The following is a 21,897-nucleotide window of genomic DNA, read 5'->3' on the forward strand; positions in this document are numbered from 1 at the left end:
TACTCACCAGTCTGTTAAAGGGAACAACACAATTAGTCATGGAAGTTTTGCTTCCAAGCAGAGTGCATGTACATAAGGCTTGTGTTTGTCACTGATTAGCATGAAAAGCTCCAAGAACCTAATGCTAAGTGAAACCTTTTTGACAGAGAACTTATTATATGGCTGTAACTGTAATACATCAGCTCAGCTATTTGCATTGTACAGTATCATCAAGTTCAAGCTGCATTCTTAATGGATGAAGTTAGCTGTTGGGTCTGATTCATCTCTGCCCTGCGCTTTGTGCAATCATTTACACCTGTGAGTGCAAAGCATATGCAAAGGCTAACAGATCAGAGGGGGTAGCAGAAGTCATGCTAACACACACTGGCTTTGTCCCACTCTAGTGGCTAGATGAAGCACAGAGGTCTATGAGTCTGCTCTGAGCTAATGGACTTGGACTCAGATTCTCAGATGTATTTAGGCTCCTAGCTTCCTTGGTCCTTTAGCTCAGCCTATACCAGTGAATGCTTTTTGCTGCAGATGTCCTGGGTTCAGTCCTCAAAACCACCCTCTTGGGGTGTCATTACAGTAGTGTTTTAACTGACTCTGCACAGGTGTAAAAGACTAATGAGGTTCAGGGTAATGGAGCATTGGGCCTTTTATGTTTACTGTGTATTCGAGTGATGCTTTGGGAAATTATTACTGTGAGAATGGGGAGGACGTGTCTACATGCCTTACTAAGTAACCATGAGCTACTGTCACCTTTGTCCGTCCTGTCCTCTTGCCCCACTTTGCCATTTTATGGCCCCGCTTGTTGTGACACAATTAATATAAATTGTAAGCCCTTCAGGGCAAGGATAATATCTTTGCTTGTGTCTGAGCAATGCCTGGCACACTTTGGGGACCTCAAAATAACAAATAAAATAATAATATTGGCTAAATCCCTTGTTCTATGTATGCCTCAGTTTGTCCATCTGTAAAATGGGGATAATACTACTTACTTCATTAGCTTAATTAGTGACGAACACCTGATTTGAGATCCTTGTATTAGTTAAGAGGGAATGTTATATATGGAAAGTGCCATTCACGTGCAGAGTATTCTGACTGATTCATTATAGCTAACTGCCAACAGTGTGCTTGACACTGTATGAGACACCTCAGAAGGATGGTCCCTGCACCATCTCTGCAGCCTAGCATCCCACTGCTAATACTGCTGGAAAAGTGGGAGTACCAGCTATTCAAAAGGTTTGCACACAGCGGCACTGATACAGATCACAGGCTGCTGGCTTCATCAAGGCCTTGACAGAAAATCAGTGAGGGGCGAAGCTAAGTAAGTTCAGGGGAAGAAAACACCCAAAAGTCAGGGTGCTGGAAGAGGTGGGTGTGCCGGGGGGAACTCACCAGGGTGCTCCCTCCATCCAAGAGGCAAACGCTATTGGCTGCTGTTATGGTTTTCCAGCAGTGTGCAGCTTTCGTGGCGCAGGTCATCTCTCAAGTTCAGTCCCCAGTAACAGGACTCCAGTCAAAAGATCATCTAAAGAAATGGTTCTTTTGCTCCTGTTAGCCTCCTGTTCAGCCTGCCATCTGGGCTCAGTTCTCAGCCCTTTCTGGGCTACCTTTAGGTCCTCCCCTGCCCTGCTACAGAGTACCAACCCCCTGGCTGCTTTCCCTGACGTCCCTCTCGCAGTCCATCGCTCGATGAAGTTCTCTTCTCTTCACCCTACTTGTGGGCCTTGCCTCCCTTTGCTTCTTTAGCTGAGCACTGCCCCCAGGCTCTATCCCTGGACACCCTTTATCTTCCCAGATTCTCACTGCCTCCCCTCCCAGGGGACTCTAGCAGCTTCTCCCAGGGGCCTTCCTACAAATCCTGCCTTTAGGCCTCCCGCAGGAGCCCAGCCTACTCCCTGTTAGTTCTTCTCCTTTTACTGAGTGCTCGCAACCCTTTCTATGAGGCCCAGGTGTTCATCAGACTATGAGCTGACCCTGTTAGTCCCACCCCCTCAGGCTGGGAGGCAGCTAATTATGGCACAGTGGGGCTGGCTCCATTTTCCCTTCAGGGGGCTGGTCACCTTGTGGCAGGGAGGAATAGGCAAAGGTAGCTGTAAGCCACTTTTCTGACTTCTCGGAACCTGCAGTAGCTCAGGCTCTGTTCAGTCCTCAATGCAACTTAGAGCAGCCTCAGGGTTGCTATGTTGTATCTAGCTGCTTATGGCTGTTGGGGTCATTTTAGCAGCCAGGGATTGCCACACCTTGAGCACTCACCCCTATTCTGCTACACCAGCCAAGCAGGGTAATCCTCTGGGAGCCTGTGAAGCTGGCAGCACAAAGAGGCTTGAAATCTGTCCTAGGATGGTCATCTGAACAACTTTGAGCCTCTCATGATGTGTCTGTGCTACTTCTTCTGGCTCTGTCTGGATCCTGGGAGCACAGAAACAGCCGTGACCCAAATTTTATTGAATGTTTTGGTTCTGGTTGTGCCTGAAGGGCTGGTGACATTTTAGCCTGGTCTGTTTATCCCAACTAGGTCACCCATCCCTATTTGAAATACAACAAGGTGCTTCTAAAGGACTGCAGAGCCAAGCTGTTGATGGTTCATGCTTCTTACAGTGACACTGAGGAAGCCAGTGGCAGAGCTGTCCTGCCATGGATAGACCCTTGCAAACTGCTGGGTAACCTCTTGCCTTCAGGCACTATGATGTCACTGTAGGCTGGTGGGAGTAATGTCAGAATGGGATCCAATCAGCATCTGCAGTGTAATGCCATCCCCAGTGGCACTATGTTCCAGAGTTTGCAATTTCAAGAGGGACCTAGCATGGTCCTTACTGCAGGTAGGTAACTGGCAAAGATGGAAAATGAGGGGCTGTCTGATGGCTTTTAATGCCATGATCCACACTTTGGGTTGGAGGAGGAGCAGTGGGTTCTATACCAATAGTACATACCTGAATTCAGGGCACGCTAGGTGAGCACAGACCAAAGCAGAGGTTGTTAGGATGCTGGTGTGCTCACACATGCCACTCCCATGACCAGTGTGGACATGTTCGCCCCATCCCTTCCCCTGAAGCAACCTCCCGCTGCTGTGACTCCCTCTGTCTCTCATCCTGTCTTTCCTCCCCTTGTGTATCCATGCAGGGCCAGACACAATTTCACCCTACACATTTACCATGGACTTTTGGGCCCTCACGTTGTATTAGGAGGGACTTGAATATACAGTTGTGATCATAGGACGTGGCTGTCCCTTTCACCTGGAGCCCCATATTTCTCTGCTAGCTCCATTTTATGGCGTGGAGGAGTCAAGAATTGCCATGAGTCAGTAGCGCATCTGGGGCCAGCTGCCAAGTAAAGCAGAATGCTGCTGCACTGCTCCTTGGTTGAGATGGAAAGCCCAGATTCCATCAGGAAGGAGAGTCCCTTAGGAATGTGTTTAGACCCAGTAGCCCTGTGACCACCATTTCCTCTTCACATTCCTAAAAGTGTCGAACAAGGCAGCTGGGTCTAAGGTGAATGTGCAAGAGCAAAGCTACTTCCCTTCTGCACTTGCTTTAGTTTGGGGCTCACAGTTTCATCACAGCCCCAAGCGTATCTATAGCAAGGGAATCCTGGGCAATGCAGGCCTTGGCCTCTCTGTTCCATTTGCCAGGGTGGTGAGTTTGTGATGGAAGAGCTGGAACTGAGACCCACCAAACTCATCTCCTCTGGGGCCACCAGATGTTCATTACATGGGAATACCTTTTAATCCCTGCTGAGCTGGTCTGGATTCCAACTAGTGACCTACAGGTGAAAAGCTCATTAGCCCAGTCCAGAGGCAGCCAGTCCCAATAAGAGGTAAGGCTGCCTCCTTTGAGAATGAGGCCGCTTTCTGGTAAGGCAAACTTGTTGAATCAAGTTCTGAGCTTACCCAGACAGAAGGGCTTCCATTCTCTGCACATGGGAAATATCTGGAGAACAAAACTGCCCCAAGTACAGTCATTGTCTCTGAGCAAGGTAAGTTCCCTACACTCATTGGGATTTGGTCTACATCAAGAAGACATATGCTGAAGACCCACCAGAGAGATGATCTAAGACAGAGGTTCTCAAACTGTGGTCTTTGGACCACCAGTGGTCCGTGAGCTCCATTCAGGTGGTCCGCAGATAGTTCCCTCTAAGGTGTGTGCCTGGGTGGCCGCACATGAGAGAATGAAGGGCCACCAACCTAATTAGTGGCGCCGCGCAGGCATGGCGCCACTAATTAGGTGCCTGGACCCTGGAGAAGATGCACATGTAAGGTGAGGTGGTGGCCTCATGGAGGGGGGGAAATAGGGGATAGGTGGGAGGGGGCAGTGGGGTAAGAAGAGGGGGTGTGGGGAATTTGGGATGTGCAGGGCTACGGCGGCCAGAGAATGAGGCGACTTTACCCAGCTCCAGGGCTGTGGCTGCTGGGGAGAAATGACCCTTCTTCCCAACCTCAGCTCAGGGGCAGCCATGGCAGGGGAGACCCCCCTCCTTCCCAGCCCCAGCTTGGGGGCTGCCATGGCAGGGGAAAGAGGGCACATCCATTTCATTAGAAAGGTAAGACTACGGATGTTAAAATATGAGTTGTGCGCTTTTATTTGTAGAACAAAAAAATGTTAATTATTATTAAGGTTTTTTTATATAGCACTTTTATCCAAAGCGCTTTACAATAGTTAGCTAATGGTACAAGCAACATTTGGAAAGATCATTAAGTGGTCCGCCGAGACCCTCAGCAATTTTCAAGTGGTCCATGAAAAAAAAAGTTTGAGAACCACTGATCTAAGAGGCCTCTTCTATCCCCAGGACTGCTAAGAAATATCTTCTCACATGTTCTGCAGTGATGTCCCTTCCCCAGAGCTTTCCAGTTCATGTAGTATTGGTCTGATTTTCGGAAGTGTCAAGCACCTGCAGCTTCCATGGACTTCAGTGGAAGCTGTTGCTCAGCCCCTTTGAAAATCTGGTCCTAGATCTTTGGAAACCAACATCCATGTAACTTTTATGACTCTCCCCGTCACTCTATCATAGTTTGTTTTCTAAAGGTGGTGGTTTGAATACCCTAATTCATAAAGAGGATAAGGTTGAGATTTGCCCTTTGGTATGTTATGGTTTTTCTGCTAGACAATACCCACTAGGTCTATGAATCAGAACTGTTTTGCTGTGTTCCTAATAGTCAGCAATCATGCAACCCAGTCCCAGTGCAGAGATTATTTGGTAGTTGCCTGGAATGGAACTAAACTTCAGTGTTTTCTGCTGGACTAAAATCGATAAAACTCTACAGGCCAATCTGAATGTTTACAAAAGTTGTCCAGCTGAATGATTTATATTATTAGCCACATACAGTAGGAAATGTGTGGTTCCCTGACTATTACAACACAGGATAATTGTCTAGTAACAGCAAGTAAGCCACAGGATATATACACATGTGTAGCCCTACACACGTTCTGTACTTATTTGCAAAAAGTAGTGCGTTAAGTCACTTAAGCAGAAGAGTAGAAATAATAATAATATGAATGCAGATCTTTTGCGTATGATTATGAATAAAGATCTGCTATCTTGTACTGGACTAGATGGACCTTTGGTCTGACCCAGTATATCCTTTCTCATGTTCTTATGTACATTCATAGCCTGTTTCTACTAGGTTCAAGATTAAATGTCTGGCAGCAGACACACATGTTATGTGAAAGCAAATGGAATGCAAAACTCTAAAGTTTAATATTTGAAAATCAGAATAATCTCTTGCAGCTCGAATTCCAGGTAAACATCTCTGTATCCTTAGAATACACCAGCTTTAGTTCAAGTCTAATTAACTCCCCTGGCCAGAACATGATAAGAAGCCTTCCTGCCAACTAGAGCTGGGTTAATGGTGTCCACAATCATTCATGACCATTTGTGTTGGTTACACTTTCTAATACAGTAGTTGTAATGACAGTGTAATTACACTGTGTTTATGATTTTTTTTACAGCAATTACCATTAATTCATGCACCTGGAAGGTTAACTAAATGCTTTCAGGTAACTGTAGTGAAAATGAACATACTGGGATTTTTTAATTCTGGACTTTGGCGTCCAAATCAGTACACTTTAAGAGGAGGCACTGGTTGAAATTCACTGGTCTGCGCTAGATGATCCCGGTGGTCCCTTCTGGTCTTAAAATGTATAGATCTACGAAAATCTCTTGTCCCTAACTGAATCTTTCTTTCTCTTTTAGTAAACACAGAAATAGCTCCATACCTTGCAAGAAATCCCCAGGTGTATTTACACTCAAATACTGGGTCAAGTTCAGGTTTCAGTTACATGGAGGAAATCCAGAGTAACTCCAATAAGTTAGTGGAACTACTGCAACGTCCTGGCACTGTAAAGAGAGCATTTGACCTGCAGTAACAACCACTGCAGAGATCTAGCAAGAATATGTTTAAAGTGATCATGACCATTTATTAGAACAATATGGCTGAGACTGCCTAAGGGATTCAGAGCTGCCTAAGGGATTTGGATACTCATTTCCATTTAAATCTCACCCTACATCAAATTCCACATTAGACAGACAGCTAAACTGTTTCAATTATAAAAAAAGGTGTCCTCACATAATAAGTAAAAATTCCACAATGTTCATGTCTCATAAATCTCACCATGACACAGACAGCAGATATGTCAGAACGAGTACACATGTCCTATGAAGTACAACAATATCACACCAGACAACATAAATTAATCTTCTGGATTCTCCTGTTTTATTAAGGTTGCAATTGGCAAATCTACTTCCTCTTTCTCAGGGATCCCCGATGGGCCATGGTCTTACTGAGAAGGTTAAGGGGCAACTTGATTACAGTCTGGGAAAAAATATTTAATAATGGGCTCTTCAATCTAGTAAAGAAAGGTCTAACAAGAGCCAACTTCTAACAAGGAAGTTGAAGCTAGACAAATTCAGAATGGAAATACGACCTAAATTTTTAGTGGTAGTGAAATTAACCACTTGAACAATTTACCAAGGGTGTGGTGGATTCTCTATCACTGGCAATTTTAAAATCAAGACTGGATGTTTTCCTACAAGGTCTGCTCTGGGAATTATTGTGCAGCAGTTCTTTGGCCCGCGTTAAACAGGAGAGGTCAGATTAGATGTTCGAATTAGCCCTGCGGCCTTCGAATCTATGCACCTAGGAGATGATTGTGTCCTCTATGCAAATGCCTGTATGGAAAGCTTTGCATTAATGTAATTGCGTTCCATATCTGGGTGAGTGGCTGCTGCTGGCCAGACAGAGGATCACTAGCAATAGAGCTCACCTATGAGTATTCCCTTGTGCTCTAGAGGGAACCCACCGTGAGCAGAATCAGAAGGCAGGTGCTTTGCCACTATAATAAATAAATAAATAAATAATAAATAATTAATAGTAATAAGCACCATGTCCAGAAGTAAGGCCCTCATTCTGCAGATGCTTAATTCTATGCACTGTGAGTAGGTCCATTGACTTCAATGTCTTTACAGGATTGGGCCCGCAGTGTTTCCTGGATTGGGTCCCTAGATGGCAAACTTGTCTGGCAGAACACTATTCACTTCTATAGTTTTCTATAAATTACAAGTGGAACAACAACAATAAATAGGTTACTCTTATTATTACAAATCTAGCCAAGTTTTGAGCCTCTCTCACTATTTGGCCCAATAAATAGTATTTTAGAAATATTTATGGTTTTTATTTTGACCGTCCCCCTGCGATAAGTAGTAAGGAAGAAACAAAGTCCATCGTTCAGCAAAAAGGTTGGACAGACTCAATCAAGTGTTCCCTAGAAAATAATGATGTGACACACAAATAACGCAGCTCAATTTCAGCCAACCGACTGTACTGTAGTTTGTATGTTTAAAATGGTAAACATTTGCTTTCACTGGAAACGAAATCACAAAGAAATTGGGAGACATTTATAATATTGCAGGATAAAAGGGATCTAAATGCATCATGTCCCTGGATTTTAAGTAAATGGCATGGTTTTGTGCACTGTAGCACAGCTAATCCGCATTCCCTTTACTACAATAACATGGAATTTGCTTTTTGATTATTGCTATCTTAAGTAAATATTCATTTTTACAAACACAAGTCATTACAAAAGCAATAGTTGAAAAAAAAAAGTCACATTTGGTTACATTTTTCTTTAGGATTAGTTAAGTGTAAGACACCGATTTAAGATTCTGTAAAAGACTCTCCTGTATCCAGGAGATTACACGGGGTGCTTATTAGCTTTTTAGACCTGGAAACAAATGAATTGATGCGGTTGCTATGATTCCGCCATCAGCTGGGCTGGCTGTGTTTGTGTTGATCTCAATAGTCTATTATTGCTAATAGGGAATGGAAATTTGCGCTGGCCTGGTTACCTCGAATATCCTTGTGACAAATCCCCATTTAACACTGAGAATAAAAAGGTGAGATACTGCAAGCCATCTACACCATAGGCTGCAATTCCCACCATCTCTCGCAGACAAAAGGATGCCAGCAATGAAAAAGGTGAAGAACATTTATTTTTGCAGCTAAATAAATACCACAAATATTGCTACCAATACTTATAAATAAATATCAATAAATCCAAGAAATAATAGCAAATAATAAATAATAATATTCACTCTTCATAGACCATTTTTAATCTGTAGATATTATCTTGGTTTTAAAAGTGGAGAGCTATTATCTCCATTTTACAGATGGGGAAACTGAGGCACAAGAAGGCCAAGTCAAAGCTGCATAATCAAATTCAGGTGTCTGTTTTTCTGTGTTAGTCTCTACAGGGATGCGCATCTGCAGTCAGTTCTGTTTCACTGTCGGGCATGAGAGACCCTTTGGATAACATTCTGGGGTGCATGGTCAGCTAGGGCACTGAGACCCAGCATGACTGGGTTCTGTTCCCAGCTCTGTCACTGTGCCCTTGGTCAGTCCCTCAGGCCCAGACCCTTGTTGTTGCTCTGTGCAGTGTTGCAATGCCTAACCCCCCTGACCCTTCAGCCCCAAGCGAGGCGCCTCATACAATGCATAAAGAATTAAGTGCCTAAGGAAGGGATCCCCAGAAGCCAGCAAATTGAGTGGGGAGCCACTGAAACAAGCCAAGAATGAAAGGCTGAGGAGAGGCACTTAGGCACCTAAGTGGCTCACCTGGTTCGCCTGGCTGATGGGTCAGAGGGAAAGGACCCAAACTCCTCACTGCTGAGGTGACAAGTGGCTGACCTGGCTTATGCAGTCCACGTCCTAGCAGCTGAAACAGTCTCTCTCTATCTCCTGCTTGCGTTTGAGACCTCTCATGTTCACCTTACTTTTCCTTGTGCCCCCAGCTCTCCTTTGTGCAAGTGTTGTGCAGGTTCCTGGTGCCCCCATGCTTCCTGGTGACTGGCATCTGGCCCTCCTGCTGCAGGATCTGACGGGTACCAGGCCCTAGGCCTGCCCAAAGCACACCTACAGGATAGGGCACCATTGGGGAGCTAGGCATTCCCCTGCCACATTTACAATTCCTGCGTCAGGGCCTCTTGGGCTTGCCCTGGAGCAAGGGCTCTGAGCAGCTCATTAGCTATAGGGTAGCATAGCTTGCTTTGAAAATCCTGACTGGTGAAAGCTTATTACACATCTACACTGCAATAAAAGACCCACAGCATGGCCGTGGCTGGCCCGGGACAGCTGATTCAGGCTCACTGGGCTCGGGCTGCAGGACTATGAAATTGCAGGGTAGATGTTCAGGCTTGATCTGGAACCTGGGGTTTGAGACCCCACAAGAGGGGTGGGTCTCAGAGGCTGGGCTCCAGCCTGAGCCCAAACATCCACACTGCAATTGTTAGCCCCATGAGGTTGAGTCAATTGATCTTGGCTCTGAGACATGGTGCCACAAGTTTTCTATTGCAGTGTAGACGTACCCTAAGGTACAGAGTTAGGTGGCTGCTTAGTGCTGGCTTTGAAAATATCAGGGGAGCCTAAACAGTGGACTTGGGTGCCTAAAGAGCCAGATAGGCACCTAAATACCTTTAAGGGTCTGAGCCTTCACATCTCTCCATTTTAGTTTCCCCAGTTGTATAACCGGTACTGGAAAAAGGAGACAATTAATTGAATGCACATTTTGGGTTTTCAAATCAATGACCTGTTTGGAACGAACCTCATTATGCTAGCTCTTGCTTCCTCATGGCACTGCAAAGTGAAAATACTTCAGCTTCAATAATTCCCAGACACCGATTCTCCCTAGCCACTTTAAAGATGGGACCATCCTTCATTTCTCTGTTGCTTGCTCTACTCCCTCAAAATAAAACCAGACAAGGGCCATCTTGAAATTAAAAGGAAAAATACCAAACACCTTCCCCCTCCCCATACACACTCTACTGAATAACTCCAAGCTGGACAAAATGCTAAGGAACAGCATGACAATGTCTTGTGTATCTTAGCAACTGGAAGCTGTCCTGTTGGCTAAAAATCCATCCCACTTAGAGCAGGTAAAGAAAGTTGAAAAAATGTCACTGATCTTTTTCACCCTTCACTTCTCAGTCATCAAAATTTTGAAAGATTTGCAATTTTCTGGCCAGCTGAATTCCCACCCAAGGTGCATTCTGATGCTAGATAGACCTTTCCCCTGCCTCTTGTTCCATCTGTGTTTCAGATGTGCACTTTGCTCTTTGGACCAGCTGTCTCACCCACTTCACACCACAGAGCAGGGCACTGAGAGCCCAGATCTTTGGCTGGTGTCAGCCAGCTTAGCTCCTGTGGAGTCAAGGGAGGTCTGATACTAGCATTTTCCTTGTGGGGTGGAGTCTTGGCCATATGTCGCCCTTGAGTCTGTGGCACAGATTCTCTTGTGGGGTGGTCTCTCTTCCTGTCCCAATGAAATAGATCTCCCTCTCCACTGCATGGGCTCCTGCTAAGCACATGTGCAGACCCCCAGCACTGATGCCAGATTCACTGACTAGTCAGATCATCTGCTCATGATCTCCACCTCCACTCCAGCACCTACCACGGCATCAGGACTCAAAGGGGAATGGAGAAGCTGGAAAGAAAAAGACTGATCCAAAGTCCACTGAAGTCAATGCAAAGACTCCCATTGATGTCAATGGGCTTTGGATCAGAGGCGTTCAGAGGCAGAGCTGTGCAGGGAATGGGGATGGAAGATCAGTAGGCACAATGCTGGGTCAAGGGGCAATGCCCCATGGGAGCTGGGGCAGGGAGAGAGTGGGGAGCAAGAGCACTTGCTCCATGGCTAACAAGATGCAGCAAGCTGCCTGCCCTGCCTCGTCCTTTCCTTCCTGCCCAGTGCTTGCTGTAACTTTCTCAGCCTGGTCAGCTGCCTAGGACTACAGGCTGAGTAGCATGTTCAGGAAGATTCCCAGAGTCTCACAGCAAGGCAGAGAAGTCTCAGGGGAAGATTGTTGCTGCCCAAAGGCCTGGTACCCAAGTGACCTAGGACACACAGTTTGGGGTCTGTGGCTCAGTAATGTTCAGAAGAGAGACCAGGGCCAAACTGACAGCCCCAATCCAAACTTGGGCACAGTGCAGATCTGGATTCCAATGTTGCATCTGGGAGCCATGGAGGGATGCTACTGATCTTTTCAATAATTCCACCCCCACCTTCCTGCCCCCTGGGTAATCCCATATCCCCCTGTTTGGAATCACCTTGACTGGAGACTGCTGCAGGCTCTACACTGGCCCTCAGTAGACTCTCCTCTTTTCAGCAAATTCAGAGTTCACACCCCTACGGATTCTTCTTATTTCAATTACTTTAGTGCCTAGAGACCCCCCTTAGGAATCAGGCCACCATTATACTAGGTGTTGTACAGAGATAGAATGAAAAGATAGTCCCACCCCCCAGAGAGTTTAAATATTTTAATCCCATCTGATTTCTGAGTTGGTTTGAGCCAGCCCTCCTGGGATCTCCCTTCTTTCAAAACCCTGAAGATCCAGGAACCATGGTTCTTCCTCCTCCCTCCACCCCGAATCCATGAGAGCAAGTGGGGTTCATGAACTGGAAATACAGTGGGTACTAGACTGTAAGTTTTTCCCAGTCATTCACTACTATGCATCTACACAACGGAGAGGCAGTGTGATCTAGTGGATAGGGCACTGCATGGAACTTGGCGGGAGGAGCACAGGTTGCAGGAGGGAAGGCTTTGGAGATGGGACCAGAAGGCCAGTCCATGTGCACATGGCTGGAATGCCAACTGCAGTTGCAGCATCTCTGTAAATAGTTCTCCTCATACAGCCACAGTTTAATTTGACACGCATGGAGTCCTTTCACATTCTCCCCCAGCATACAGGATATAAAACACTGCACTGGCAGTCTGGAGACATGGCTTCGATGCCTCTGACTTACTTGCTGTGTGACCTTGAGCAAAACACTTAGTTGTGCCTCACTCTCCTTTCCCTCTTTGTGTCTGTCTTGTCTATGCAGATTGTAAACTCGTCTGGGCAGTTGCTGTCCCTTCCTCTGCGAGGAAGATGGTGGGGGTGAAAAAGACATAAAATCTTCAGCATACAGGGCCAGATCCTCAGTTAGCGTCAAGCAACATTACAGCATTGAAGCCAAAGGGACTATGCTGATTTACAGCAGATGAGGATCTGAGCCATGCTTGTTATGTCTCTGCACAAACAAAAGAGAGGATGTAGAGAGCCCAGAGAGACACACTGTGAATGGGAGCCAGCAGGGAGCTATAGAAATGTTAGCCCACGGTTTATATTTAGCTTTATTCTTAGCCCTGCAATTTCCCCCTCATTACTCATAAAAACCTGCCAGAAGCACAGACACAGTACAAAAAAACAACAGTGTTGAGTGACTTGAGCCTGTCTGGGAGCTCTGGCAGCATAGAGGGCACTGGAGTTGTAGAAGAATAGAACTGGAAAGGAGAGCATCTCCGCCTGCGAAGGCCTGGGACACTAATGCCTGAATTAGCTGCACGTTTTGTCCCATTGAGAGAGATCTGAGTGAAAAATAGGGAGAAGACATGGCGTGTGCCCATCATTTTGGAGCCCTGGCCTCTAGGTGCACCCCTGATACCAATAGTAAATAATACGGAGGGTAAGAGTGAAGATGTGTTGGGGGAAAGGAGGAAATGAAGACAAAATTAATGTCTATGTGGCTAGAGGACTAGGCCCCCAGCTGGTGTGAATTGGCATAGCATCATTGACTTCAATGGAGCTACATGGAGTTGCTCCAGCTGAAGATCTGACCCGAATGGTTTAAATCAATGGAGATGGGGATCCATCTGGCCATCCATTTGCAGGGGACTGTCCGACCTGCTCTAAATGCAGCCCACACACCCTGGGCTTTAAAGTCTTACAGATTTATTTGGGCATAAGCTTTCGTGTGTAAAAAACCCACTTCTTCAGATGCATGGCATGAAAATTCCAGATTCAGCATAAATATACTGGCACATGAAGAGAAGGGAGTTACCTTACAAGTGGAGAACCAGGGCTGACGAGGCCAATTCAGTCAGGGTGGATGTGGTCCACTCCCAATAACTGATGAGGAGGTGTCAATACCAAGAGAGGGAAAATTGCTTTTGCAGTGAGCCAGCCACTCCCAGTCTCTATTCAAGCCCAAATTAATGGTGTTAAGTTTGCAAATGGATTGTAGCTCTGCAGCTTCTCTTTGAAGTTTGTTTCTGAAGTTTTTTTGTTGAAGACTGAAAAGTAGCCAATCTGTTATAGAATGTTCAGGGAGATTAAAGTGTTCTCCTACTGGCTTTTGTATGTTACCATTCCTGATGTCCGATTAGTGTCCATTTATTCTTTCACGTAGATACTGTGTGGTTTGGCCAATGTACATAACACAGGGGCATTGCTGACACATGATGGCATATATCACATTAGTAGATGTGCAGGTGAATGAGCCCCTGTTGGGTGTGGCTGATGTGGTTGGGTCCTATGCAGGGCCGGCTCCAGACCCCAGCACGCCAAGCGCGCGCTTGGGGCAGCACTTTGCTGGGAGGGTGGCAGGCGGCTCCAGCGGACATCCCGCAGGCATGCAGGGTCCGCTGGTCCCGCGGCTTCGGTGGAGCATCCGCAGGCATGCCTGTGGGAGGTCCACCAGAGCTGCGGGACCAGTGGACACTCCGCAGGCACGTCTGCAAGAGGTCCCCCGGAGCCGCGGGACCGGCGACCGCCAGAGCGCCCCGCACGGCGTGCCGCCCTGCTTGGGGCGGCGGAATTCCTAGAGCCGCCCCTGGTCCTATGATGGTGTCACTTGAATAGATATGGGGACAGAGTAGGCATCAGGGTTTGTTACAGGGATTGGTTTCTGGGTTAGTGCTTCCATGGTGTGGTGTGTAGTTGCTGGTGAGTATTTGCTTCAGGTTGGGGGGCTGTCTATAAGCGAGAACTGGCCTGTCTCCCATGGTCTGTGAGAATGAGGGATCATTTTCCAGGATAGGTTGTAGATTGTTGATGATGTGCTGGAAAGGTTTTAGCTGGAGGCTGTATGTGATGGCCAGTGGTGTTCTGTTATTTTCCTTGTTGGGCCTGTCCTGTAGTAGGTGACTTCTGGGTACCCGTCTCGCTCTATCAATCTGTTTCCTCACTTCCCCAGGTCGGTGTTGTAGTTTTAAGAATGCTTGATAGAGATCTTGTAGGCGTTTGTCTCTGTTTGAGGGATTAGAGCAAATGTGGTTGTATTTTAGGGCTTGGCTGTAGACAATGGATTATGTGATGTGTCCCGGAAGGAAGCTGGAGGCATGTAGGTAAGTATAGCGGTCAGTAGGTTTCTGGTATAGGGTGGTGTTTATGTGACCATCACTTATTTGCATTGTAGTGTCCAGGAAGTGGCTCTCTTGTGTGGAATTCTTCAAAGGCCTCAAATTCTTCAAGGGTTTTTTACCCATGAAATCTTATGTCCAAATAAATCTCTTAGTCTTTAAGGTCCCACTGGACTCCTTGTTGTTTTCGTGGATACAGGCTAACACGGCTACCCCTCTGATACCCTGGGCTTACTTCACAAAAGGACTTAGTGCCTGCCACTTTAGGAACCTAAATCCCAGAATCAGGCCCCGCTGGGATTCAGCCATTGCCAAACCCTGTAGATGCCTGACGTCCCTTGGTGCCATGTTTCTGCCTCTGGGCACATGCACTGCAGCCCCACTAGAAGCGTCCAGACTCCAAAGCCCCAGAGCAATTCCTGAACTAGAGGAAGATAGGCATTCCTCTGCCTAGCTCACCTGATCCAGTAAGCATGCTCACAGCTCACCTCCCGGACCAGGCCTCGTAGACAAACTCAGACATAACATGGTGGCGGAGATGATTTCTAGCCCCGTGGTGAGGGTAATCACATGGGATGTGATGTGGCCTATCCTCATTCTCTCCTGTTAGAGCTGTTTTCACTGTGGATAAGCAACTTGAAGTGTCATTGGAGAAGGGGCCTACACCCCGGGTCTCCCACCTCTCAACAAGTGCTTTAACCACCAGCCACAGAGTCAGTCTCACACTTGCTTTCTCGCCTGCTCTCTCCGGCCCAGTGATTCTTTCGTTATTGATCCTGCATGGGATCCACAGTTGTGGGCTGTGTTTATTAGCAAAGAAATGGGATGTGAGGTGGGAGGGGCTTCACTCAGGAATACTAACTAGCCCCCTCCTCCCAGTGGCCAGAGACACTTCTCACCATCCCCGTGAAGCATCCATGTGTGCTCCCCTGACCCCCCTCAAATTGCCATTCCTAATGATAGAAGAAAATGAAAATGACCAGCAGTGGCAATGGGTAATCAAGGGGAACCCTTCTAGTGACCCTGAATGATGCTGGCTTGACAGTCCTGGAGACAGGATGCTTTTATTTACTGGTCTGTGGTACTCCTCTGGCCCCCATTATTACCATATTAGCTCAACACCTCCCCTCTCTAAGGTAGTTCTCTTTCCAACACCATCACCTTCTTCCATCCTTAGGAGTGGCTGGGGGGTGCTATTATCTCCAATGTACAGATGGGAAACTGAGGCACAGAAGGGGTAGGTGATAACCCAAGAAGCCTGTAGCAGATTGGGGACTTGAACCCCAGTCCTAGGCTAGTGCTTTAACTACTTGAACCAGCCTGCCTCTACTTTGCCCACAGACTGGTGCCTGCCAGTTTACAATCCAGAATTCAGCCTAGACACCAGGAGTGTGAGGATTACAAAGACAAGGCGGCAGTACAAGGTGACATTAATGAGATCGTGCAGTGACACAATTAGCCCAGGTGCATTTCTTGGGGAACCATCTGATTTTGTAATTAACTTAGTTGGAGTTAGTTCACATCTTGTAGGCTTTGTAGCAGTAATGAGCCATCCAGTCCCCAAAGAATGCATTCCTGTGCAATGCTTGCTGGATATATTTCCAGTGTGATTATTCCTATTCTGTTAACTACTAGACCTCCTTTACCTAACCGGGAAAGGCAGAGCTTTACATGCACTGTCTAGATCCATAGGAACAGTACTTAAGAAGTACTATTGAATAGCAATAACTGGCTGCATCTTTTAATTAAAAACAGGGTGCAGTTATTTCTGCTATTACTGGGCCATATTCTGACCTCAGCTCCACCAGTGTGAATCAATGCAAGGAAGTTGATAGAGTTACATTGGTGTAAATGAGATCAGACTCTTGCTCAAGTGAAGTATCACTGATTCATTTTACTGGCCAAGGGCCAGTGGTGTAAATCAGTTAACCTACACTGATTTCAATGGAACTACACTGATTTACTTCAGCTGAGGTTTTGTCCCCAATTCAAACTCGTTGGCTCCAAATTTCTCAAAGCTCTTTGAAATTCCAACCTGAATGGTAGCTCTGGTGCTGGTCAAATTATGGCTTTTGTTTCATGTGGCATGTGCTGGGTAATAACATGGACTCCATGTTTCTAAAACTAACCTGGCTCTTTATTAAGAAAACTACTTACAAAGGTGCTGCAACTGCAGCTAACATTCCAGCCATATGCACACAGACTGGCTTTCTGGTGCCGCCTCCAAACTCTGCCTTCTTGCCACCTGTGCGTCTCCCTCCTAGTTCCATGAAGGTTGTTCCAGCTATTGTTATCCATTTGGATCATGTTAGCTCACTGGGTCATATGGGCCATGATTCAGCAAGGTATTTAAGCATGTTCCTAACTTAAAGTATGTGAATAGTCCCATTGAGGTCAGTGCTTAAAGTTAGGCACATATTGAAGTACCTTGTTGAACTGAGACTAAGTGATAACATTTCATACTTTTTCATAGTGTCGAAAACAATACTAGTTAGATGGCTGCAGCTGAAGTGCCTAGCAAATAGAGATAATGGGATGGATTTCAAAAACAAAATGATTTGGAGAGAGATTTTTCAAAGGCACAAATGAGAGATTGGTGCCCAACTCCCACTGGCTTTCAGTGAGAAAGGGCCATCTAACTGCCCTCCATGCCTTTGAAATCTCCCCCTTTATGTCTTCATTCTCACCTGCAATTTTGTTCCTGAGCCTCATGAATATTTTTGTGGTTGAAACATGACGGTGTTTACAACTGTCATTTATATTGTTAGTGGAGACTTTTTCTCTTAGACTTAATATGATGAATGGGCTGGATTCACCAGTTTTACCCTGGCGAAACTCCACTGAAATCAGTACAAATAGATCAGGTGGCACTTGGCATATGAGCGGGTACACGATGGGGAATGGATACAAATTTGTCCTGTGACTTCATGGTGTGCACTGAACCCTGACTGGCCAGGGGCTGACTCTGGCAGGAGCTTGGGTGAACCTTTCCTCGGCCAGGACTTGATTTCCCCTCCCCCCACGTTAATATTTTTAAAAAGTAGAATTTTTTCTAAGCTGTCCTGATTAAACAGCGCTATATCATTAGTTAACTCAGGTTCCTTGGGAAATGTCCCACTTAAATGACTATCCTGAGAAAACACGTCCTCATTAAACAGAGGATGCTATAATTATAATAATAGCTTGTAATAAAGACTTGCCCACAGTGTTTTTCAGCTAAAAACATTTTGAAACTTTAATTACAGGAATCACTGTACCCGTCACTGACATGCAGCCAACTCTGGGGTGACACACTGCAGCTGTTTAACAGAGCTCAGCAAAGCTACACAAGCGTTTAGGGCAGGAACTGAAGAATATTGTATCCTACTGAAAATGCAGGGGGGATTATAGATAGGCAGAATGTAACCACCCAGGTTGGAATTTGGACCAAACACAGGAACTAGTAAATCTAATTTGGGGGGGAGCGGGGAATGATGTGGAATCTTTAATTGTTACAAATGGATAAGACCTCCCCAAAAAGAAGGCACCCACAGCAGCTCCTGAATCAATGCTCTTGCATTGATGCAACACTGAGTGGTGGAAAAGCACTCGCTGCTGAATTCCCAGGCCCCCTTAGAATCCTTTTAGAGGTCTCTCATCCCACTACTAGCACATGCAGCTTCTGCTGAGCAGACTATATTTAAGAGGCTCATAGCACCAGGTGGTATAAGGGTACATATACATGGCTTGCAATAGCTTTAATGTCACAGCTGGCCAGTCCTTCTTTCCAATGAGCTATAGACCTGAGGTCCTGCTCCCTTGTGGTCATTAAAGACTTTGCGGCATTTTTCACCAGCTGTGTGTCTGGCAACCTGGTCATATTCCAGCTCAGCTAATCATGGAGCGCTGACCTCAATTCCTCCATGGAGCGTCAGTGGGATTGGAGAGTGTTCTTTTTAACCTTCCCTCCTAAACTGTTGGGGAGATTTTAAACAGCTGCTACTGTCCATGAGGAGCTGGGGAGACAATTCAGAACAAGAAAATATAGCTGGTGAAACTAGCCTTGTTTTCTGTTAATGAATCCTCTGCAAAGAGCTGAAGCAAGGAGTTCACACTAAGCTCATGTTTCTTACTCATGAGGACTTGAATGAACTATGGAAGTATTTGTCATCAGGGCCTTTTATAAAACTATTAATGAACAGAAAAGTTAGCAAAGTTCACCTCACAGTTTTCCCAAGCAATAACTCCATGAGCTCTACACATCTCTATCCAAGATCTGTAGTACCCGAGTACCTCAAACTTTTATCGTATTTATCCTCCAACATCCAGTGAAGTAGAGCAGTGCTAGTATCTCTGTTTTACAGGTGGAGAACTGAAGCACAGAGAGCCTAAGGCACAGATCCTCCAAATTGTTTTAGATGCTTAACTCCCATTGAATTCAGTGACAGTTCAGAATCTACGTATCTGGGCCTAAATATATCTCATCTACACTCAGATTCCTGTATGAGGCACATCGAGGGCCTGAACTTAGGTCTCTACAGCACCAACCCAACCACTGGACCATACTTTCTTCATCGTAAGCTGGTATGCACTGACTGGAGAGTAGCCCTCCAGCTGTGGCTATTGTTCACTAACCCCTACTGTTGCTGCTTTCCCACATGGCTTGCTTTATTCGCACACCCGTGGGCCTCCTTCAGGAGGTGGGAACACACAGATCCTGCCCTACTTTACATTAGCTCGTCACCCTTCCAACCTATTTTAGTCTCTGCAGGAAGCCCTGCCATTTAAAATATCATTCAGATGAACAGATTTGGAAGCGGTCAGTCCCAGGAGACCGGTCAATGGAAACGGCACTCGCACAGAGCACAGATAAAAGTTATGAGCCTTTAGCATATTGGAAAGAACAGGGCAGATCCAGTGAGTAGGATCTGCATGGCAGATGAGCTCTACGGTATGTTGTCATTTGGTTAAGACTGAGAGCTGGAAGAGCTGAGTGACATTCCCAGCCCTGCCACCTTTAATCCTGTCCTTTAATCCTCTGTGCTTCAGTTCCTCCATTTGTATCATGTGGGTGATAAAAATCAGCCCTTTCCCAGAGGTGCACAGACAACCAAGTTTTCAGAAGCATGCACTGATTGGGAGCGCCTCCATGACCAGGTTCCCTGCATGAGAAACCTCAGACCTGGTTTTCAGCAGTGCAGAGCAGCAGCAGGAATCTTTTTCCATTCACAGAAACCATGGGAAATTTACTTGCTCAAAGAAAATACACCATCAGGCAGAGACCAGGCCAGCATGTTTCCAGACCAACAGGTGAACATCTCTAAAAGCAATAAGCTGCTGCAAATAGGGGGGTTAGAATCACTCAGGAATCCTGGGCTTTAGCTTGGTTTCCCGTGAGGAAAGAGAGAAAGCAGCAACCGATTATGCCAATCCCACTCCTGTGGCTCCAGACCTTTCTCACTTTCAAATACAGCTTCCCTAGAGCCTAAATTCTACCTCTGCAGCAGCTGAGTCAGAGGAGAAATCTTCAGGGATCTTCCTCAGTGATAATCATGGGTTTCATTGCCTCATATGGGAACAATAGCTGCGCTTTGTTATCCCATTCCCTACACTCCAGCCTCAGAGCTGATGATTCTATGTCCACGTCTTACCACTGAGCCACTTCCTCATTTATGAGCAGCAAAGAATCCTGTGGCACCTTATAGACTAACAGACGTTTTGCAGCATGAGCTTTCGTGGGTGAATACCCACTTCTTCAGATGCAGAACCAGACTAACACGGCTACCCCTCTGATACTTCCTCATTTATGATGTTTGTGTATTAAAAGTAATAACGGTGCTTCATGCTTATGTAGCAACTTCATAGAGGATCACCAGGTATGTTGCAAACATTAATGATGCCACACAACAGCCCTAGGAGCAAGGCCAACACTATTATGGGGAAGCAGGACTGACCCCTGTAGGGAAGATTGGAGTAGCATTTTAATTTGAAACTCGGGGTAAGTCACTTAGTCTCTCTGCGCCTCAGTTTCCCATCTGTGCTGTCCTACCTCACGGGGTTGTTGTGAGGCTAAATACATTAAGAGTGTGAAGACCTTTGAGATCTACCACTGAAAAACCCTATATAAAAATCTAGGCATTATTATTTCAGTCACTCATAATTTTCCTAATCTTGGGTGCTGAAATTTTGTGGCGGTAGAGCCAGATCCACAGCTGGTGCAAATCAGCAGAGCTCCCCTGTAGTCAGTTAAATAGTCCTCCTCTGGCCTCAGCAGAGCCACCCTGATTCATAACAGTTGAGGATTTAGCCCTTAGGGCCTGTCTTCACTACAAAGTTGCTGGCAGTGTGGATGCAAGCTAGTGCCATTTGAGTGCAGCTGGTCCTCCGCTGCCTTCCCACAATCTCCCCCGCCCCCCCCTCCATGTGCCCTGCAAGGACAGACAAGTTCTCCCACTATTTCCTGGGAAAGCAGTCAGAGCCACTCAGCTTGCTGCAGTGCAAAGACCCATGGGCTGTCCCCACAGAAGTCCTAATGCCAGATGTGAGTGAGTGAAGTGTTAGTCTAGACACAGCAGCTTGAGGGTTATTTTGCAGTGGATCTGTCTACACTGCACAATAAGCCTGGGCTCTGACTCAGTTTTGAATTCAAGCCCATGCCCCCTTCTGTCTACACACAAATCAGTCTGACTCAGGTCAGCAAGCCTTCAGGATTCAGGTCCAAGGACCCTGTTAGTGGGGTGGGTCAGAGCCCAAGTCCTGCTTAGACTCAGGTCCAAGCCCTGTCATTTTGCAGTGTGGTCACAGCTCAAGCCACAGACTCGAATCAGAAGGTCTGAGCAGTGCAGTCTGGACGCGTTAGCACAGCTGTGAGACCCAGGACCAGCCATTTTACAATGGCTGGTTTACAATACAGTGTGGCCGCTCAAGCGTGGGCTTGGAACCAGTGAGGCCAGGAGCCTGGGTCCCACAGACCCAGCTTTACAATGCAGTGTGGACATGCCCAGTGTGGCTGCTCTCACTTGAGCTAGGCTAACTTCAGAGGAGTAACTGGAGCGTCGATACCTTGACTGGGTCTTCCCATGCATTTTATATCCCTGAGCAAAATGGGGCCCCGATCCCCGGCATGCCTTGACACTAATAATTAACAAGAGCTAACACTACATAATGTGGAGAGCAGTGACGGTCAGATGGGCTGCACACAGCTCCTCTCTCCCCTTCTGCTGCAGAGTTTAGGAGGGGTCCATAAGAGGGGGCCATCTTAGTCTA

Source organism: Mauremys mutica, chromosome 7, assembly GCF_020497125.1.
Source record: "Mauremys mutica isolate MM-2020 ecotype Southern chromosome 7, ASM2049712v1, whole genome shotgun sequence".
Taxonomy (NCBI): Eukaryota; Metazoa; Chordata; order Testudines; family Geoemydidae; genus Mauremys; species Mauremys mutica.